This window comes from Opisthocomus hoazin, chromosome 1, assembly GCF_030867145.1.
Source record: "Opisthocomus hoazin isolate bOpiHoa1 chromosome 1, bOpiHoa1.hap1, whole genome shotgun sequence".
Lineage (NCBI taxonomy): Eukaryota > Metazoa > Chordata > Aves > Opisthocomiformes > Opisthocomidae > Opisthocomus > Opisthocomus hoazin.
In genome coordinates this window covers 70,639,105-70,661,346 of record NC_134414.1, presented here as the reverse complement: position 1 = coordinate 70,661,346, position 22,242 = coordinate 70,639,105, and positions in this window count along the sequence as shown.

Here is a 22,242-nt window from a genome sequence, read left to right as displayed (position 1 = left end):
GAACTCTTGCACCCCACATGTGGTACAGTCACTTCTCTCCAGCACTAAAATCCTGCATTGCACTGGCATTTAGCTGACCCATCAGTCAGAGGTACATCATACATGGGAACCTGGGGCTGAGAAGAGGCTGCAGCACTGCAGAAGCCCAGAATTTGGTGCCTCTTAACACATGTGGTCTAAGGAGCCTTGCTGGAAGATGTATGCATCCCAGTTGCAGGCTTGTACCATTAACTCGTCCATCCTGTCACCTGATCTAACTTAGAAAAGGCACATCCTCTTGGTGGAGAAACTGTCATGAGCCTCAGGAACTGGGTAGCAACCGCTGGGCATTTTGTCTTTTTCTTTGCCATGCTAAAGATGGGGCACACTGACACAGAACAATTCTCCACAAGCCACAAAGGGACCGAGCAGCCAACGAGGTTTGACCATGGTACCGAAATCACATCACATCTGGAGTCAGTTCGAAGTTCAGTCCTGGGTACTGCCTTAATGACATCAGCCAGGGTGCAAAGGTACTTGCCTGTCTAGAATAGAGTCCACCTAAATCTGCATGTCATGTCAGTTCAGAGCAGATCTCACAGTCCTGAGCATGAGGCAAACATTGGAAATAAACAGTAAGATCTAAATGTAAGACTAGCAAACTGAGAGATCATGGTGTTTGTTAAAATAAAGATCTGTTGTATTTCTGAGAGTTTTTTAGCACATTATTATGCAAAGTACATGTAATAAGACAAAAGATTAATCTTTTCAAAAGTAAATCTTTTCACTGTATATTCGCGGTGTTGTAATGTTACAACTACCCCATGTTTAATTAAATGATAGTAAAAAATGTAACTAATTCAAAGACACTATTAAGTTGATCTTTATAACTACCAATAAAACCAGCTTACTGCCATATTGTGTAGTATATGGATAGATTTCTTTTAGTGGTATTTGTGACAAATCTGTCCATTAGTTATCTGAAGACTGAGACTTTTGAGACTTTTCCTCAAAGTTTTTTGCCTAAGAATCGTCTCCAGCTGAAATATCTACAGAAGATCAGTGGTAAACATTTACGTATATAAGAATGACCATTCCAGTTTAGAAGATAAGCCCAATCATGGATGGCGGATGAGCTAAGTGGGGGTAGCCCAGAAACACATGGAGTAAACAGCACAAAAAAACCAAGCCAAGTATGAAGTGATCCTTCTCCCAGTGTCCATCAGCTGACATTACACAGATGTGTGCAACTGATGGTCCATGGACACAGCTCACATTTGATGAGAGGGAAAGCTTACCAACGTCTTCCTAACATTTCTCTTTCTGGAAGTTTACATAGTCAATGCAGTGTAATGATATGTGCTCCCCTGGCACAAGAAGGACGTGGAGCGGGTCTAGAGGAAGGCCACAAAGATGATCCGAGGGCTGGAGCACCTCTCCTATGATGACAGGCTGAGAGAGCTGGGGCTGTTCAGCCTGGAGAAGAGAAGGCTGCGGGGAGACCTTACAGCAGCCTTCCAGTACTTAAAGGGGGCTTGTAAGAAAGCTGGGGAAAATATTTTCAGCCGGGCTTGTTGCGATAGGACAAGGAGTAATGGCTGTAAACTAAAGGAGGGTAGATTTAGACTGGATATAAGGAAGAAATTTTTTACAATGAGGGTGGTGAAACCCTGGCACAGATTGCCCAGAGAGGCCGAGTCTAGTTGGAGGCCTGTAACTAGTGGTGTCCCCCAGGGGTCAGTACTGGGCCCAGTCTTGTTTAACTTCTTCATCAATGACCTGGATGAAGAGCTAGAATGTACCTTCAGCAAGTTTGCTGATGACACCAAACTGGGAGGTGTGGTAGATAGAACAGAAGGCTGGGCTGCCATTCAGCGAGACCTGGACAGGCTGGAGAGTTGGGCGCAGAGGAACCTGATGAAATTCAACAAGGGCAAGTGCAGGGTCCTGCACCTGGGGAGGAACAACCTCATGCACCAGTACAGGCTTGGGGCGGACCTGCTGGAGAGCAGCTCTGCGGGGAGGGACCTGGGTGTCCTGGTGGATGACAGGTTGACCATGAGCCAGCAGTGTGCCCTGGCTGCCAAGAAAGCTAATGGGATCCTGGGATGCATTAGGAGGACTGTGGCCAGCAGGTCGAGGGAGGTTCTCCTTCCGCGGTGCCCAGCGACAGGACAAGGGGCAACGGGCACAAACTGAAGCAGAGGAAGTTGCAGCTGAACACGAGGAAGAACTTCTTCACTCTGAGGGTGACGGAGCACTGGAACAGTCTGCCCAGGGAGGCTGTGGATTCTCCTTCTCTGAAGATATTCAAGACCCTCCTGGACGAGGTCCTGTGCAACCTGCTGTAGGTGACCCTGCTTCAGCAGGGGGTTGGATTAGATGACTCACAAAGGTCCCTTCGAACCCTGAACATTCTGTGATTCTGTGATTCTGTAGTGGAGGCCCCATCCCTGGAAACATTCATTGTTATTTTATAATGTTATGTAATCATCTGGTAACTGCCATGATCAAAAATGGATTGATACTTGTCCACTGAAGTAAAAACTGGTTTTGCCTGGATTGTTAGGACAAATGCTAAACATGGTCTGAGGACAAGTAGAGCAAATTAAATTGAAAAATTTATTCATTCAGCTCTGTGGCATTTCTCTCATTTCCAGCTCAAGTGGAAGAATAGATGACAATTTTTAAAGCCTCAGTGTAGGTTAAATCATTCTTCTCCCACCCATCCCTGCCATTGTTTACTTCTTTTTTGAGTACATTGAATTCAGTCACTTCTCTCAAAATTCATTTTGCAGGCACCCACCTCCTCGTAAAAAAGCCTCTCCTGTTGCTCAGTCAACTTGATAGCCTCCTGCCTTGCCAGTTCCTGCTTGAATTCACCATTTTCCTTAACGCTGTTAAACAACCCTATATGATCATGGTTTGAGAACAGCAAGTAGCTTTTCTATCTCGTTATCTTCTTGGTCTTTCCATTCTTTAAGTTCTCCTTACCAATATTGTGAGTAAGTTTCCACCTCTCGCTCTCTGGCCCTATGGAAGCATATGGACGTACGCCCAGTTACTCTTGAACACCATGCCAGTTTCTGCATTTTCTCTTCCGTTGGCTAACCCTTTGTACTGAATCACTGGTTGGCTCAGGCAGGAAGCAGACCACAGTGCTGAGCAGCACCAGCTGGTCTGCAAGGTTTGTTAAGGTGAGCCTGGGCTTCTTTTCCCCTCATTACTGATCAAAGGGTGAGCAAAGGCCTGCACCCACCCCAGTGAAGCTCATACTTAAAATGCATTTCCTATGGAAACCTAGCAGGGTGAGGCCAGAAGCACAGAAATTATGGGGCACAGGAAAAAGAGGGAGAAATTAGACCTAACACTTACATCTCGCATCCCACAAATCCTCCTTCCTGAACCTACTTAGTTGCATTGATTGAAAGGTTTACAATTGATTGAATGGTGCTATATGATTGGTGGCAGCATGCATAGTGCAATAGCAACCTACACCACCAAACAGTGGGATCAGGGAGAAGGTGGGAGACAGATGAGGTAAGGAGTGGAGAAAGGTTAAACCATTTCTAGTTCAGGTCCAAGGAGAGAATGAAGAATTGCCTCAGGGTAGGAAGAGTCATTGCAATAACGTACCCACAAAGGAAGATCACATTTGTCTGAGGTTCAAGGTCCTTGTTAAACCTCCACCTTCAACACCCATGCTGAATTAATATGTGTGCTGTGGACGGATACACTTTTTTGCCAAATGTTGAACAAAAGTGGAAAGGAAAAAGCACTTATAGCTGTCCTAGCAGTATTTCAAACATTACAGTTACAGATTGTTACACACCCAAAAGATATTCTCAAACTCTATTTTATTGGATCGGTGTACAGGCTTCAAGGTTTTTCTGATTTGACCAAACAGTTAAAATTCCAAAAGCACAATCCTAAAGAAGATCCTGATAACCCAGTCCAAAAGCACTGCATAACACAGCCCATAGGTTTACCAAGGTCCGATTGTAACACCAGCCTCAGCCAAGGATGACAATTGCTAGTGCTGTTTCATAAATAATAAAAGGATGCTATGCCCACAGTGGTAAAAATGATGACTCAAATGACTGAGTCAAATGCACAGCAATTCTAAGGCTTTTAAGGAAAGCAAACTGTCCAGTCAAATCAGAATCAAATGGCAACATGGGAGATGGAAAACTCGTACTGCAAGAGTTAACTCTTACTGCTTTTCAAACCAGTTGTTGAGTGAAGCGCTGGTAAAACAGTCTTAACCAGTTCAATCCCCCCTCTTCTTCACACATGCAATGTCCCGCAACATTCCCTGGAAAAACAAAGCAAACCAAATGTTCAGTCTGCAAATAAAACTGTTAGTAAAAACCAAAACCCTCAGGAAATCTTTTAGCAAAAGCTTCTTTCTTGACTTTACTTCTCTGGACTTTATTTTCCCTGGGATTGTCCCAATATCTCAAATTCTAGTTACTTAAATATACTTAAAACTCAGTTTTCCTGAGTTTAAGTTACAGTATTACCAATATATTTGTCAGTTCTATTTGACAGCAAATTTACATTTGCTCTCAGCAGTATAGTTTTTCAGGTGAACGTCAGTACTGTCAAGACTGAAGCCTAGGAACTGTTGAAAAAAATTGTACCTAAACTAAAGTGATAGAAAAGCAAGACACTGTGAAACAAAAAAGTTGATTAGATGCATCTGCTTTCCACATTTTCGTAGAAAACAGAAAAAAATAATTTCTGTTTGGCTTATCCACTGTCTAGAGAAATTAATTGTGTGGTTTTAGTCTCCCACTGGTAACTGCGTCTTTCATAGTGCATTACAGCCTTTCATGATTTATGGCTCTAGTAGTGAGAAAGAAAATCTGTGCTGTATCAGATTATTGTCTTTTAACTGGGACCTCAGGCTATGGGAAAAATGAAAGTGGGAAGTACTTGAACTACAATTCCGTGAAGCATTGTACAGGGTTTTTCAGACCAAAATTTTCAGCTTTTAATTGAAAGTTTTCCTACTGAAAATATCCTCCTCCTGCCTTCACTGCTGCCTAGAAATCATTTGGAAGTAAATTGCTCTTTGCTTTGGCTAAGCTGTTCTGGTGCTACTGCAAATTCAGGATTGTTATTTTCACCTGCTACCATCGCAACACTTGAAGACACCAAGAAAACTCAGGTCATATGATGAAGTTAAAACAAAACTAGATAATCTGTTGTTACTGTCTCAAATCCCAGTCTGGAAGTTTTAAATCCGTCTGTATAATTACTTACTTGTTTTCTCCAAATAGACTCTGACACCCCATATGTTGTAGCTGACAATGACTTACTCCAAAACTTTAACAGGTGCTAGACTTTCAGGTAGCTGAAGAGATCAGATGTAACTCACTGTGAATGGAAAAATCCTATCACTTTAACAGGAAATGGGAGCTGTGCTGAAAAGCTGCTTTGGGCAGTAATTGAGACTGAGATTTTAATTCACTTCTTTCATAAAATAAAATATAAAGAAGAAAGGGGGTGGGGAGGATACATGATTTTAAAAAGAAAAAGCAGTCTCCATCACTCCCAACTTCTGATTTTTCTGAAAACTCTTAAAATCTTTCTTTTCCACATATGCGTAGACAAACTTCCAGAGACAGAGTAGCGGAAGTGACACTATATTGCCCCCTCCAGCTACTCATTCTATATTCAACCTTAAAAGAGAGAAAGCGAAGAAGTTCAAAGCCTTTATAATTAATTCTGTCTTTGTTTTAACTTGGGCTTAAGTCTTTTGCCATATGCTGTTTCCTTGCTTTTAAAATGTTTTACTGATCAAAAGTATCAGAAATTAAAACCAGGCAAATTTGCCTCAGATGTAATTTGAACTAAGTTGTTTGGAGCACTTGATACTTCTACAAGTATGAAATTATAAAACTGCTAACAGAAGAATATAATTGTCGCATGTGTTCATGTCACTCCCTGAATGCCTGCAGTGGCATATCTAGTCCGCAGAAATACCCATACTGAAGCACCAGAGAAACAAATGCAGGCTAACAAGTAATCAAGCACATGCGTGACAGGGCACTGAGTTCCTTCAGATGATGCTAGGGGATGCAGGAAAATGGAAGACGAGTCAGAAGAATTTCCACAATGCATCTCTGTCATGTTTCTCCGGAAACATATTGAAAATTCCTTACAGTATAATCAGTCACACCAAAACATTTCTAGAGAACACAAACAGTTTAACAGAAAGGTGATAGGTATTAGCTATGTATGTTTGAAAGCACATTTTTAACCTGTTTCCATTATTTATGTTTTCTGTAGTACTGGGCTGCATCACTTTCATCCACATCCCTGTGAATGGGAGCAGGTTATCCTCATTTTTGTAGGCTTCTAGCACAAAAGCTGAGGACATCTTCTTTCCAGTTCCAACAAAACTGAAACCCAGGGGACTGTGCCTAAATAGCACAGTATCCATTTCATTTCAGTAAGCATAAACAAAAAAGCTATATAACACTTCTGACACTTGTCGATCAATAGATTTCTCTTTCTGCTGAGCAGTAAACCAATTCTTTTCTTGGTGTCCCTCTGTTGCTACCAGTAGATTTCTGATTTCTCTTGCTAGTTACATGTCATTTTGTTCCTTTGGCATTTCTGATGTTATCTTCACCCGCTTATGCCGTCCTTTTATACTCTCCTTTAAAATGAGGCTCAGTCAGCCTGAACTGTGTGTTCCCTTCTCTATATCACAAGTCAGAGTTTGCATTGTCTGAGCTTTTCAATGAACCCTTGTCTTCTTTGTCACTCCATCTCTGCCCATCATGGCCATTACTTTTTGATTCTTTTGTGTATAGCCATTAAGTTTCATCTGTGTTTTCCAGAAACTCTGAGTCTGCCACTATATTGTACCTGCTTCATTTTTGCTCCAGCTTCCTCTGTGTAACACCTTCTTTTGTGCTTACTTGTTTTGCATTGGTATACTCCAGAATTTTGGAGTAAACTTGTTTTTTTCTTTGAGCTAATATTTTCATAATTCAAGTATATTTAGGTTTCCAGGTTTCGTTTTTCTTTCCCTGTATTGAGCTCATGAGAATACTAGGACTGTTCATCTGCTTTACTGGTAGGAAGTGATTTTTGACCCTCCCCCCCCCGTCTTGTGTCTTAATTCACACTACAGAGACAAACTGTGTTTCAGAAGCTCCTTTTCCAGCCATAGCTACTTACATATGTCAAGTGTATTACATATCATTGCTGGAAAAAATGCCACGTGGACTGTCAGTGCTTTAAGGGCTTACCTTGTTTCTCAAAGTTTGTTGTGCAGGGGCTGTAAATGTGTACTTTGCTGACGTACAAGGTCAGAGGCTCCACATATGGCACTTAAATGAATCATGCAGCTCATACAGCCTTCTGTCTTCTGGTCAGAAGAAATTATCTTTGTAGGACCCTGTGGCTACTGGATGTAACTGAGAGCTAGCAAATGACCTATAGTAACAGCAGACAGAGAAACCCTGTCATCCAATAAAGACCTGCTCCATACCAGAGCAACTGGCTGCAGTCAGATGTGTCTGGAGAATACTGTCACTACCTGGAAAGGTTCTGTCACCCAGGGAACTCAGGCATTCAAAGGCTTCTTCAGATTTCAACCAGATATAGCACTGGGTGGTTCACTGCTGGATTCATTCACCTGCTCACCCTTTCCTCTAGCGGATATGCAGCTGGAATTGTGAACTTCCCGCTTCAAGCAGCGCCAACAACTTTGAATCTGCTCCTCCAATTCTGTGATTGCTTAGCAACAACCTTGTCTTCAAGAACAGTAAAAGCGGGGAGTATGCAGATAATGTCACTGCTACTAGGACTTATGCCCACCAGTAAAGTTCCTTCTTGTTTCCTAACTGCTCCTCCATCAAGGCTATGTATTACTGTTATTATCTGCTCCAGCACAGAAGCGCATGCTTTAGTCCCAAGTTCTGTCTAATGCAGACTGGTGAAGTTGATTTCCTTAAATGCTGCCAGTAACATAAACTGCAGGGTGGCCCATGTTAAAGATGCCTGTTACATGGCAGCTGCTTTTGCATTCAAGAAGTCCTATCTGGTTTTAGCTCTGAAAGGAACTCACTTCAATGAAAAAAAAAAAAAAAACAAACAACAAAACAAACCCCAAACAAAGAAACGCCGCCCCCTACACACAGAAACAAGAAATCTTGTTTTTCCTAACAGTTTTCTGACTAGATCGGTGTTGGGACATTTACTGATGTACCATATCATCTCTGCAGTTTGAGATTTATTCCTGGTAGCCATCATAACTGGTGTTGCCAGTTCACAGCATTCCAGCATCAGTATGGGGCACAGTCAAGGAAATGGAGGGATGTTATGGCACAGTACAGGGAACAGTTTAAGTGGGAATCTCCTTTGCTGGGGGTCACACTTTTAAGCAAAGTCAGTAGAAGTTCTCTTACAGAAACTACAGAACCTAATGACAACTTAAAACCATATGGCTCATGTTTTGAAGGGTAATCTTGAAAGGGCTGGATTTGCAGAGACGAAAGGAAGGTACGTGCCATTTGGAAATCGAGTATTATAATTCTTAGTTAAGGTCACAAAATCTCCACCATTAGTTTCATACTTTAAAGATTTTCCAGCTGCTTATTTGTACTGTTTTTTAAAATTTTATTTTAATACATGCTAACAAAAAACAACAACAAAAATCCCATATGAGCCGGGAAATATAATTTCAATTAAAGTCTAAAAAAGTAATCCAAAAAATCCCAGAGCGTGAGAGAATAAGGATTTTGAAACACAGCTGCATCCATCTCCAAATCTATCTTCCTTTTCAGGGAATCCAGCAAAGAATGAGGATCTTAAAAGCAAAATGATATTTTTTCGTATAGCTTTTTGTTTGATCAGTGAGATAAGATAAGCATCCACAATCTGTAATGGAGTTTGGAAGGAAAGCATTGAACCTAAGCCTCAACAGTTGTTAAAACAGATGACTGACTTGTACTTGGGCAGTTTTCTATAGACATAGATTTTAAAACAGACGGACTTTAGATGTAGCACAGCACCTGGCTTTACCTAGCTGTCTGTAAGAAAATTGTCTGAAAATTGTTTTAGAAGAGTATCATGAAATAAGGTATTTTTCCATTTTGAACAAAATCAAAAATTCATCCAAGGTACTGTGGTACAACTGTGAGGAACTATTCAATACTACACAAGTTTCAAAGGAAAAAAAGTCTGCTTTAGCAAGATTTGCACATGCTACATAGCCTATTTAAATTTTCCCAACTCAGTGTAATTTTAATATGGAAATAAAGAAAATGAACACCAGGAAAAAGTAGTGATGTGAAGTTTCACAGTGACCTAGAAGTAAAAACCGGAGCAGAGATGGGCATCCTGGGCTTTTTCTCACAGTGCAGTCTGTAAGGAAAAGCTCACAGCAACATGACTAGATTTTAAGCACCTCAAGACTTCGAATAATAGCATCGCAACGTAAATGAGACTTTGATTGTAAAGCGACTTAAGAATCTTTGTAAATCTTACATGTGGCTTAGGATATTTTTTTCAGGATAACACTGAGGCACTTCCCGCTGAATGGTGAAATAACCATAGTGCATAATAATGTTTAATGATCTGTTTCAGAGCATTTACAGAATGCAGTACTAATTAAACTTCACTACATTCTGATTCTTTAATGCTAGACCTGTAACATTTTGCAGCAATAGGAAAGATTTAACACTCCTGTCATTCAGAGATACAAAGATTTCCATGGTTCCTGTGGGTCTTAAAGAGCAGCCAAACATAATTCTGAAAACACAGTTAATGAACACTAAAAAATTCTCCCCAAAACTCAGGGCATGATGTCTTACACTTGAATTTCATGCAGGTAGAGTATTTACTCACAGTTGCTCAGTTTCGTTTATGCTTACCAGCCTCTGCAGTGTTTAAAAGTCAGGCATTTTGAAGACAAAGTTTTGAACATCAAATATCTTTCCCCATGGTTTTACAATTTGGTCCCATTGTATTTGCAAATGATGAAAAGCATTCATCACAAAACGTAGGCAAAAAGCAGCTTGAGTGCTTAAAGCTGAAGTTAAACATAAATATAGATATGTCCAGCCAAGACCTTCTTCCTTTTTTTGAGAGCACCTGATCTCTGGAGATGGCTTGTTTCTAGACCAGTATGTTTCACAGGTGCCTAAAACTCCACCTCCAGAAGAAAACGCCTGCGTCAGGGGGACGAGAAAGGCAGCACTTGCATGCCATCAGCCCCCACAACAAACCTGCCCACTTTTTGTACAACGATTTTCTGGTCCAAAGCATTCACCCCTGAGGTGGGTACCTTCCTGTCACTCTCCCCAGCCTCCTGAAGGTGTCATAATGGTGGCAGGTGGGCTGCTGGCAGAGGGGCGGGCAGCACTGTTAACCTTCCCCTTGGAAGCCACTCCGCTGATAAAAAAGCACTACCGATACACAGGTGTGGAGAAGGAAAGACTGAAAACCAGCACAATTTGGCAGCCAGCTGGCGAGGGCATCATGTAACAGGACAGGGAAGGGACACCCCAGTTAATCTGGGAAAGGCCAACAGAAGGAACCTGATGCTGAGGCGTACCCTGGCAGCACTGGGAAAGTTGCACAGCTCCCTAAGAGAGACAGGGTCTAAATCAGGGTGTAGAGATTAGATGTACAGCTCTGCTTTGCTTGCCATGCTCCAAACTGGATGGATATAAGACATCTACCACTAAAAAAACAGGTAGCTGCATGAAGGATGGTTCCCTCTTCTTGAGATGATCAGTTTGGAGAGTACTGCTACCACATGGAGCTGCTATGCCCTGATTTAGGCAACCAGAAGATGAGCACTCTGCAGGTGATCCCCTCAGCTCCTTCTGCAGTCAGTGGAGAGAAGCAGGCATCTCTAGAAAATGATTCCTTTCATCCCAAAACTAATAGACAGAATGAATTACTTTCTTAAGGTGCCCATTTCTCCACAACGGTTGTAAGAAGCTCTGGGCGATTGCCTCAGAGGTAGACCCCTAAAACGGGGTGAGGTGAACTCTAGCCGTAATTATCTACAAAACAAATCCTGCCCGTAATTACCAATAATCTGTCATTACAAACCATAACTATTTCCCAGGTTTTTTTGTAAAACGAAATGCAGTGCATTTATTCTAATGCCCAAATGTCTGCTAGACAGCATTTAAATCAGCAGGTCTTCCTCAGAACAGGTATTTAATTCAGCACTGTGATGTTCACACATCCCTGTAATGCTGTATTTGCTGCAAAACACATTCAGATAAAGAGAAAAGCATTAATCAGTGCCGTGCAACACCATCAAAAACCACTGACCTCATCCCTCTTCCAGTGTGACTCAAAAGCCAAAGGGAGAGGAAAAAAAAGCTCCCACCAAAGCTGCGGTTCAAAACATTTTCTTGTGGTGTTGCTATGGCCTTTTATAGTTCCCCATAGCGACTGACACTGCTTTTGAGAGCTGTGCCGAGAAGCAAGAGGAAGATTTCTGCTTCTGCGTCACCTCAGTGTCAGTGCTCTGTTAATGTGTTTTCCCTTTCAAGTAACTATCAAATAGAGAGTACAGTGCAGATGAACTAATTTCCCCTCCCAAATAAGAGGTAGCAAAAGGAAACCCAGCCAACCTCACTTTCTGTGTGCGGGAAAATATCATCTGTACCCAGAACAGTCTTCACAGAAAGGTAGGGACAATGGCGTCAAAGGCCTCAGTATGCCTCCATATACTTGTTGGTGTTGCAATATCAAGATACATGTTTCGCATGCAAACAAAACCAGAATTTTATTCTGTGATATGGATAAGAAATCAGTCAGATACATAGCTTTTTCTGGCAGTCCACTGGAAGGTAAAGTTTGACTCTGAAGGCAGGTGGGGTAATTTCTGGCAGTGCCTGTAGGATTAATCTTTTTCTCCCTGCCTTAAATGAGTAGTAAACTACACCCTGTTATACTGGAAAGTTATAGCATTTTTCCACACAGGTAGGCAGTCCAGAAAAACAACTAGGTTGTCCACTTAAGGTTTCAATGGCTTGGCATGACCTCCCACGTACTTTCTTTACTGCCATAAACCAAAGCAACATGAGAAATATACAGCTTAGTATAGCTGATTAGTTAAATTGTATTCTGTGGTGCAGTCTTCCCAGGTAACATTAAATAACGTCTTCTGTAAATAAGATGAAGACCTAAAATTATTTAATGTACTTTAATTACTCTGAATAAATAACTGACTCCTCCTTCAGTTTATATAATTAAAACAGACGTTTATTTCAGGTTAAAAAAGGGAATAGAGTTGTAAAGATTTCATAGCTGAAAATATTCTTGACCAGAAAGTGCAATCAACTGAAAGGTGAAGGAATGCAAACAGACCTACTATGTTTCCTCATCAGTAAGATTGCCTAGGGGACAGAGTCCAGAAGCACATTTATTTTTATACTTTTGGAAGGGTTATGGACCAGGTGCAGAAGCATCTTCATCTGAATGTTGTCCTCCTACTAAAACACTAAAAATCATGAAATGGTATTATATTGTAGTATTATGGTATGATTTTTTTTTATTATAAATAATATACATGTACTTGTATAAGACTGTACTGTGTTCTATTTTAGGTAATATACTCTAAAATATAGCTTCACGTCCAGAAAATTTGTTGGAAAAACTATTTCTCTGACATGAAAGATCGAGTTAAAGACTATAGACAAGTTGAAGAAAGTGAAGAAATTTTATTTGATGACAGAGAACAAACCATTCATCTTTTCATCCAATATTTTCTGAATTAGTGAAAACAGAGTGGGAAAAACGTCTCTCGTATCTCTCAGCTACATTTCTTCATTAACAGCATTTGCGACAGCTTGGGCAGGAAACACCACCGCCTAGCATCACATTGTCCATGTCGTGAATGTCAGTGATAACAGCTTTCAGTGAAGGCTGCTGTATCATTTAATAAAATATTCAAATTGTTGCCACTGATGCTTGCTTTTTTTCATGTCCAGTAGCAGAGAGCTACCAAACAAAACCAAATGTTACAGTCTTTTGGCTGTAAATCAAATTTACTGAATCAATGACGCATTTGTCATAATGCTTCTAAAGTCATAAATCCCACGGGAGGTGGGCAAGGGTGACAACGGAAAGTCACAGAACACCTTTGTGCATCTGACGCCTCTTTCCCTATCCCATAGGTAGAAATTTCACCATGATGGCAGGGAGAATTGTTACGATGATTTCTTGAGAAATGCCTTTTATAGGTGAGCCTGTCAGATCACTGCACCATCCTAAAAAGCAGCTGTCTGAGTGGACATAAGGTGCATGTCCAAAGAGATGGGGCGGGCAGCAAGCAAGGAGCCCTAGAAAAATTTCATCCAACCTCTGGCTCTCTCGCCAAAGGGAAATGCTCTCCCCACTGTCAACTCCATGAACATTTTAGGGGGAGGGATGAGGAAAGAGGAGAGTGCGCAAAGGCTCTGGCGTAAGGGAGGTGCAGTCCACAGGCTGTAAACATGCTCAGGTTGCTCCGGCTGGTCTGCTGCCTATGTAATTAGGCACTGAGCAGAGCTGCCTAACACACTGCATCGCTAGTGCAGTGTGGGTTATGATACCTTTCACTGAATGGAAGGAACAGCCCATGATCCCTGCATTCATCAGGATGAACAAGTGATTATAGACAACCATAACTTACAAACCCACCACCCTTCTGAGAGCACAATGCGTGTTTGCCAAGTCCTACAGAGCACTGATACCATTTGTTGCAAACTACTCAGTCTTTCCTAAGTTGAGAGGTCCAAGCAACACAGGCACAGCTGAATGAATTTGATATAGTTACCTGAGCCCAGACCGAAGCTGTGGTATGCTTGTTCTCTGCCCAATATCCGTGATAAAACAAAGGGCTGTTAGTTATGAAATACAAGCTCTACTTTAGCAGATTATTTCTCACCAGTAAATGCCATTGCTTTCATAAACACACCGTTACTGGCTGGCAACAGTCTAAAAATGCTTACACATCATTACAATGGAACTTATTCTATTACTGCTTAGTTTAAAAGTGGTCTTCAAATACGGATTGTGTGTGAATTCTGTTGTAACTGGATAAGAAAAATGTGAATGATTTAAGTTCCTTTGGACCTGCAGCCTTCTCAAGACACAGTGAAATAGACTGTCATAAATATGCCTGCAGAATAATATGAAAACATTCTCTCGTCAATGTGTATTCAGCAGGAATATTGCATTCATGTTATTTTCATTTTATTAATTTTAATATGGAAATCAGAGCTTCATTACAGTGCAACAAGAAATACATAATAATATAAAATTTCAAAGCACACAAATAAAATTATGCCTTACCGGCTTTCATTTCCCCGCTGCACTCTGCAAATAATATAAACATAAGTTGTGTTTCAGGATCGGTGTGGCATAACCAATTTTGCTCAGGCGGAGAGCCAAGAAAACACAAGTTCTAATCCCTACCCTTGGGCTCTCAATTCAGCAAGGCACTTATGTCCCTGTGTAACTTTAAGAAAAAGCAATGATGCTGAAGTCAATGAGTCTGCTTCACCATTCATGCATGTTCCAAGTGTTCTGCTCAGCTGAGGTGCTAAGCTCCTTTCTTTTATTTTTTTCACTTGTAACGGGAGCAGTGCTTACCCGTGTCACAGTGGTGCTGTGTGGTTCCTCATCAGTATTTCTGATGGGCTGATACAGCCCTAACACCATGGAACAGCAACATTTCATGGTCTTTAATATGTTTACTTTTTTTAAATGTAAATACCATTTTACTAACTTTATCCCTCCTGATCTTAAGCAATGCTGAGCACCTCTGTTTCTCTTCCACATTAGCAATACTGGAGTTATTATTACAGGAGTGCAATTGAATTCCCTTCCCGCCCTACCAGTCTTTGGTGAAATCACTTGAACTCTGCTACAGTCCCTCTGCTGTTGTGAACGCATCGTTGCTGTCCTCCTCCTGAGCTTTTATCTGAGGGGTTGCCTGTCTACACAGACACAGCACCATTTTAAGGTTGGACCAAGCCTGCCTTCGCTGTGCCCCTACAGCTTTGCATCTGACGACTATCTACACCTCCAAGTCTCTCCCTCCTGCTTGTCCAAGCTCTCGTCCTGGTTCCAGGAATTTCCTCCTTCGTGTTCTTGACAGTCACCTTGGACCTCTTTAAACTTATTCATGTCCCTGTTACTAGGACCATCCTTCAAAATCATCATCCCAGATGCTGCAATCCACTCCTCCATCTCCCTTGCTTCGGTCACCTCAGTAACAGGCTCTTACCTTTAAGGCTACCAGCACGCTGATGTCAACAGTTTTCTTGCTGCTTTCTGAAATGCTTCGCCCCTTTTTCAAGCTGTCCTAATTTTGTAAGGAATTTTTTCTGACAATGCACAAAATTGTGCTTATTGGCTTTTCAATCTCTCACTACTTCTGACAAATCCCTCCTGAAAACCATCATTTCCCTTCTGACATTGACCAGGCAAAATATAAGCTGAAAACATTGCTTTCCAGTAAAATTCATTGCTATTCTACGCTCTCATTCATCCCCACTTAATTTTCCTGTTTTGTCATGTCCTTCCCTTATGTGCAGTTCTTTTGTTTTGCGGGCTAAGACCTGGCTTCTTGATTGCTCATCACTACAGCGACACCCACAATGGATCTCCAAACTGCAATTAGCCCTTCTAAAGGTCTGTGAAAAGTCAGCCACAATTTGTTGGGTCCAAACCACGTGCTCCTCCCCTCTGTTCTTCCCTGAGTGGGCATCCTCCGTTGGGCGCTCCCAGGAAGCCAGCAGCTACCCGTGCTGTGCTTTAAGGAAACACTGCTGTCCCATGATCTCAGGGTTCCATGTTTTATAGACACGAAGGAGCATCAGCAGGTTACTCCTCAGTGTCGCTTGGATACTGCTATGTGCCCATGGCTGATATGTGTGCTTTATTTTGACAAAACACAAAGACTTTCAAAAACATTCAGACCTAGATGTAACTAGATGTAAAAGCCTGTAATGGTTGAGAAGCAAGGCTGAAACTGATTCAAACACATCCTGACAATGGCAACAACAGAAGAGTCCTGCCTGATTGCTTTTTTTCCAAAAGTTGCTTGTTCCATACACTTTTAGAGTTCAAAGCACCGCAAAACTACTTCCAAAATATTGCGCTTCATCTTATGATTGTAAATTATGTTAGCTGCATATTCCAGTTTTGCACCAGAATTGGCAAAACGCTGTCAATAGTCAAGGCCTGCTTTGCATATAAATATGGGACTTGTTTCACAGTTTCCCAGCAGGATAGTCTTAGTATACGTCTCCTTGGAGGTCATTTTCTTTCAGACAACTGGCCTTATTGTCGCAGCTGGACTACTATCTATGTTCTAGTGAATCCAAAACTGGCTTTCATGTCCCTCTGTTAGAGATAGCCCTGCATTTAATTACAAGTGGTTAGACTTAATTTGGGAAATTAAGGTAGACTGCCTATAGCCCCTCAGTCCTGCAATGCTGACAGCACTGGGTCTTGGAGGATGCTTTTGGTGGGAACTCAGGGGCCAGCTGAGCACTCTGCTGTACTGTGATTCACACCCATGGAACTCCGTTGATTTCCTGGAAGTTTCACGAGCATATAATGAGCACAGGAAAGCAAAAATCAAAATCACTGGCTTCTCTACCACAGGGGAGTCGGAGATAACACATGAGATGCAGCTGCTACACATTGACACGGCTTGCATTCATGCCTTACTGTGTATCAACACAGAAAGACAACCGGCTTTCTACTTTTAGCACACTTTCCAGTGCAAGCTCACTACCAATTCATTACAGTACTTCCACCTAACACCAAAAAGTATCCGTACACAGGCTTGTGTAGCTGTGTGCACCTGGAGCAGCAGCAGAGCACAAGAGCTTTTAAAGAATTACTTCACTGTAGTGATGAAAATATTTCAGCCACATGGACCAATGGTTCAGGATTGTTGTTACTTCCAGAAAATATTCACATCCTGGGCTGAATTAAAGAAAGTGTGGTTGGTAGGTAACAGGAGGTGATCCTTCCCCTCTGCCTCTCACTGGTGAGACACACTTGGTGTGCTGGGTCTGGTGCTGGGCTCCCCAGTACAAGAAGGATGTGGACTTACTGGATTGAGTTCAGAAAAGGGCCACAAAGGTGCTGAAGGGCTTGAAGCATCTGTCATATGAGGAGAGGCTGAGCACAGCACTGTATGAGACATTTCCTCAGACACAAATCACAGCATTTCAGCAATAGAAAGATTTCTAAGGTTATCTTATCTCAGACAAACTTTAGCATTGCCTTGCTAAACAAACTCCTCTCAGGAAAACACAGATGACACCAGAAATGAAAAGGCAATAGGACCTCTACAGTTCTAAACAATCCTTGCAAAATTCACTTTTCCACTGTGAAGCTGGGCCTTAAAGGTTTAAACATTACAGTGTCAAGTTGCCTTTCTACTGGTTTTCACCTTCCATCAGGTTGGACTTTATTCCAAGTTTGCTGGGCTCTCCTAGTCTATCTGGACAATAACTTTGTTGGCCTCATGCTCATGCAGATCAGTGCAACACTCTCCTACATGAGGGCTTTTTGTGTAGCTACGTACATAGTTACTGTGCTGACCTTCTCACATCTTGGCTTCCCATCATATCACCTGCCTGCTGTCTGTCTGAAGCCCCTGCACAGTGACTTGCTAACCAAACTGCCTTTCAGACAACCCTCAACAGAAACATTCAACCCAGATGTTACTGAAGTGCACAAAGAGGGACCCAATCTGTCAAGCCTTCAAAGCATATAGAGTTTCTTGCATTAAATAACATATTCACTAAGCTCTTCCAGTTCTGGGAACAAAGATGGCATCTCAGCATAGCCCTCCATCTTCAGTTTTATCTTTGCTGCCTCAGAAACAGAATAACACTGCTTGCATGTTATTCTTGCCTCTCTTTCCATACAGTGCATACATACTTCTGTGCAATCAATACCCTCCAAGACAGTCCTAGTCAATCACCCAATCTCTGACAAGTCTATGAGGGAAACAGAAAACAACGTAGAGAATGAAAAATGAAGTCCTAGATGCATCTAAAGAGTTAAGCTTGAAAACTCAGGGGTGGAGAGGACTTTTCATGCTTCATGGAAGTATAGACCTGATAATACAGTAGAGCCTGACTTCAACGTGAAAGCAAGTGAAACAGTCTTCCACCACTATAAAAAGCTGTGAAAAGCTAAAAGGAGCTGTAGTTAACAGAGGGAGATGAACACCAGCTTTACAATATAATATGCTCCATCAAAACCCTTCATCACTACACAGTGGTTTCAAGCTTCTTTTCTTACTGAAGCCACACTAAGGCCCCCCGTGAGCCCTAAAACCAGTTCTCAAACAACAGACAAAAACAGTACCTGCCTTGGTACAAGCAGTTGGAAAAAGCAGGGAGGCCTGCAGACTTCTGTCTTCCCACACACATCAGCAACTGACTGGACAGTAATGGTGATAATGGTTTTACCGGCTTTTAATGTAAATTTTATTAAAATTTTAATTCATGGAGTTGCACAAAAGTTCTGTACTGGATGTAAAACTGCCTATTCATTAACTTTCAAACTTTCTCTATTAAACACAATATGAAGAACATAAGAATATAGTCATAGCCCATGGAACAAGAGCAGTCTTGGTTATGACTTTTTTATGCTATTCCATTTAAATATTTCAGTTAACTTCTACAATATTTCTGTGAAATGTTTATAATAATTTACATTCGTCAGTTTGAGTCCAAATTTTCAAGATTAGCCTCATGATAGGAACATGTGGCACACTGGTTGTGAATGGCTGGCAATTGCCATTTGTTACTGAAAATTCTTGGGCTTTGTCGCAAATGAGTGGTTAGGTTGCTTAAATAATTACTCAAATGTTTTGTAAGAAAAGATTTTCCTGAAAATTTAGAAGATGTGATTTTACAAAGTTTGTTAACAAGGTTCACTCTCTTACTTATTAAATGAATGGAATACAAACCGAAGGAGGTTCTGAGTGGAAAATGATTTATACAGAGGTAAAAGAAAAGTGTAAGGGGTAAGGGAGACCTCCCATTGTATCACAAGGTTCGGAACAGACCCTCTTGCTTAGGGGGTCCCTGCATACCCCCCCTGCATAGACCCCCCTCTTGCATTGGCCCCAGCAAGGGATGAGGGCTCATGAGCTCCACAATTTTGTCTGCAGAGAAAAGTTTTGAAAATCCTTCTCATCTGGAAACAATGATTTTTCCTCTAGGTGAATACTGCTGTGTGCAGCATTCAAAGAGCTCATGTGCTACCATGTAATGGCAAGGAGACTTCCCTGTAAGAACGACTGAGAGAAACTTTTCTTACAAAAGAGTGACTGGTACCTCTGAGAAAACCATGAACAGCTGGTTAATCTTTACAACATACCACGTATGCAGAAAAATGTGAAAACTTATGATGGAAAAGAAAGCTTCATTTCAGCAGTCCTCAGAGAGCAAACATTCTGCTACCTTCAGCTGAGACCTCAGGCTTGCGAACAGGTTCCTGTGCTCATCAAAGAGAAGGCATCGCTCATCGCGACTCTTCCAGGGCTGAAAAACCACGCAAGGTGTTTGCAGAACGGAAGTCTAATGTGCCTAATGAATTAATTCCTTTTGCTACTGAAAAAATAATTAAGACAAACAATTAAGCCATTTCCATTTAAAAATTAATGCTGACTATGTAAGTGGAAGGTTCTCATAAGTCATTTTCTAAATTTTAACAACTGCTGTTCATGTAAGTCAAAACTAAATACAAATGAGCTACTGTGCAAAGTTAGAGATCAGATGTTACAAGTAGTAATTTTCCTTTCTTATCAAAATCAGAGTAAAACTGTATTTATAAGCAAATATAATCTGTACAGAAACTCTACTTCATTTATGAAAAGATTAAAAAATTTGCCTGCAACCATAAACCCAAGTTTTCTAACAATTCTAGAACAGCAAAGAAATAGCACACTACACAAGTACTCAAATTGTTGAGACAATGCTGTCAAATATCCGTTTCCAGAACATGTTCACGCTGCATTTTCAAATGCTCATGAAAATATCTGCTGAAACACACGGGTGTAAGAAATGAAATTCCATGTGGTTTTTTTATTTTGAAATTCCAAGTCCTGTTGTAATCAAATGGAGGAGTTTATAAAGATAGATGAAAAGAAACTAAGATTCCCAAGTAGAGAGTTTCACATATTCCTCTTTTTTTTTTTAGTGCCATCTTTCAGATAGTGTGGATATTATCTTTCTCTAATAATTACAACGGAGTATGGGATACCTCTACTTTCCAAAGTGGTATCTTTGCAACTAATATATTACAATTACTAATTATTTTAATAAATTGGCTATCACTAATTAGAACATCTATTAAATTGTCATTGCTTGATCATATGATTTATTTTGTTTCATCTTGCACTGACTTGATGAAAATAAGAACAGTCAGTTGCAACACATCTCCATTCACAAGCCACAGGCAATTGTTTCTGGCTGCTGCTGGGTTTCCTCATGTGTATTTCAGAGAGAAATGATTGAAATGATTAGCCCCATTATACTAATGTATTTGAAAACACGGCAGTGCTACTTAACTTCAGTGTACAGAGGAAAACAATAGGTAGCTACACCTTGTAAAAGTATCCTCAGAATAAAGCTGATAGGAGTCATTTGCCCAAATCCGTTTTTCTCCTGAGTAGAAGGTCACCAAAACATCCAGTCTCTGTCAAGAGCAAGCTAGGAGATATGTGTGTTTATGCCCTTTAGCTGTTTGCATCAGGTATTTTTGATTACAGAAAGATACAAGGTTCATTAGATAAAACATTTTTGACTGACAAAGGCACACTATTCAATGAAGAGAGATGAGCAGGTTTTACTCCTCAATGAAGCAAAAAGAAGTTACTGGCGTAACATGAAACATCTCTAAGGATGTGATACGTCAGTTAGGATACTTCATTTACATACTTTAATTAAAACAAATGGCAAGACTATACCCTGAAAAACAATTTTAAATATTTAGTTTTGTCTTAGATAGGTATCTTAAATAAGCTTTTCAGGTCCCAGCACATTCTTCATGTTAGTTACAGAGTAAGTATCCACAGACAATTCACAAACCACGTGGCAGCGTGGTAACCAAGGATCAGGAGAGGAAGAAGTGTCTACCAGCAACCAGTAATGAGCACGGAGGCTCTCTGACAGGTAACAAGATATTGCAGACCATGCCTGTACCTTGAGCATGTCACACGTATAGGTGCTGGAACCCAGTAACACCCCCATAGTCGATCATTATCCCTCCTATGCTCATGAGCCTCAAATGAGTGCAAAGTTTTTACTGGCATTATCAGCAAGTTGCCTCCTTGACCCTAAGTTCATCCTCATTTGTATTTAATTCTTCACAATGTTTAGGGAATAATGGGAATCTGTTACTAAAAAGGGAAAATAGGCTTATGGGGAAAACATAACTTTCCCATTGCGTCTATGGGCCACGTGGCGTGCCTCCTGGGCAGCTTGACAGAAATCCAGAGATGCTTAGACATATCTTTTTGTGAAAAGTATGCTTAAAGAAAGTATTGCAGGACTAGAAATTTAGACATTTTCCCCAAGTGCTCAATTTCTGATAGACATCACATCACAAAAAATTCAGTTGCTTTGTTCATTCAAAGGAGTATAAGCTGATTTAATATCACCTCTATTATTTGAATTTACTTCAAAGTCCTGTGTACCAGCAGATCTAGCAGATGCATCAGCTGAAACATGCTTAGTGTTTACTTGAAGTATTAAATTGTGCTTCAGCATTAATAGCATCTTAATATGAGCTGAAAGCAGGCATGCTTAACCTGTAACGACATTGAAACAAAGGCCTTTGTATCAGGTCAGTAAGCTAAACAACGTGAACCAGGTATCTCACAGATTCGTACAAGTCAGGGACCAGCTTATGCAGAGCTCCATTCTTCATGAGAGTGTGAGTCAGTAACATGGAAAAGCTCCCTTCTTGTTATCCATGAACAGCTGAAGACACTTCAGAAGCTCATGCCCACAAATACATCAAAGAAGCTGAAGATGCTCTGCCAGCAGGACTGCAGAGCCCCAAATCGCAGCATCTTCCTAGCAAGTTAGAGATGACAGCAGGAATTCAGAGTCACACAAGACTGTCTACAGCCTAAAGGCCTAGAAAGACTTCGCAGGATGTAAAGGAGAGAAAAACAATGTGGAGGTTTGTCCTCTTCCTTTGCTAAAAGCGAGAAGCTAGAGCATAAAAAGAAGCTAATCTCTG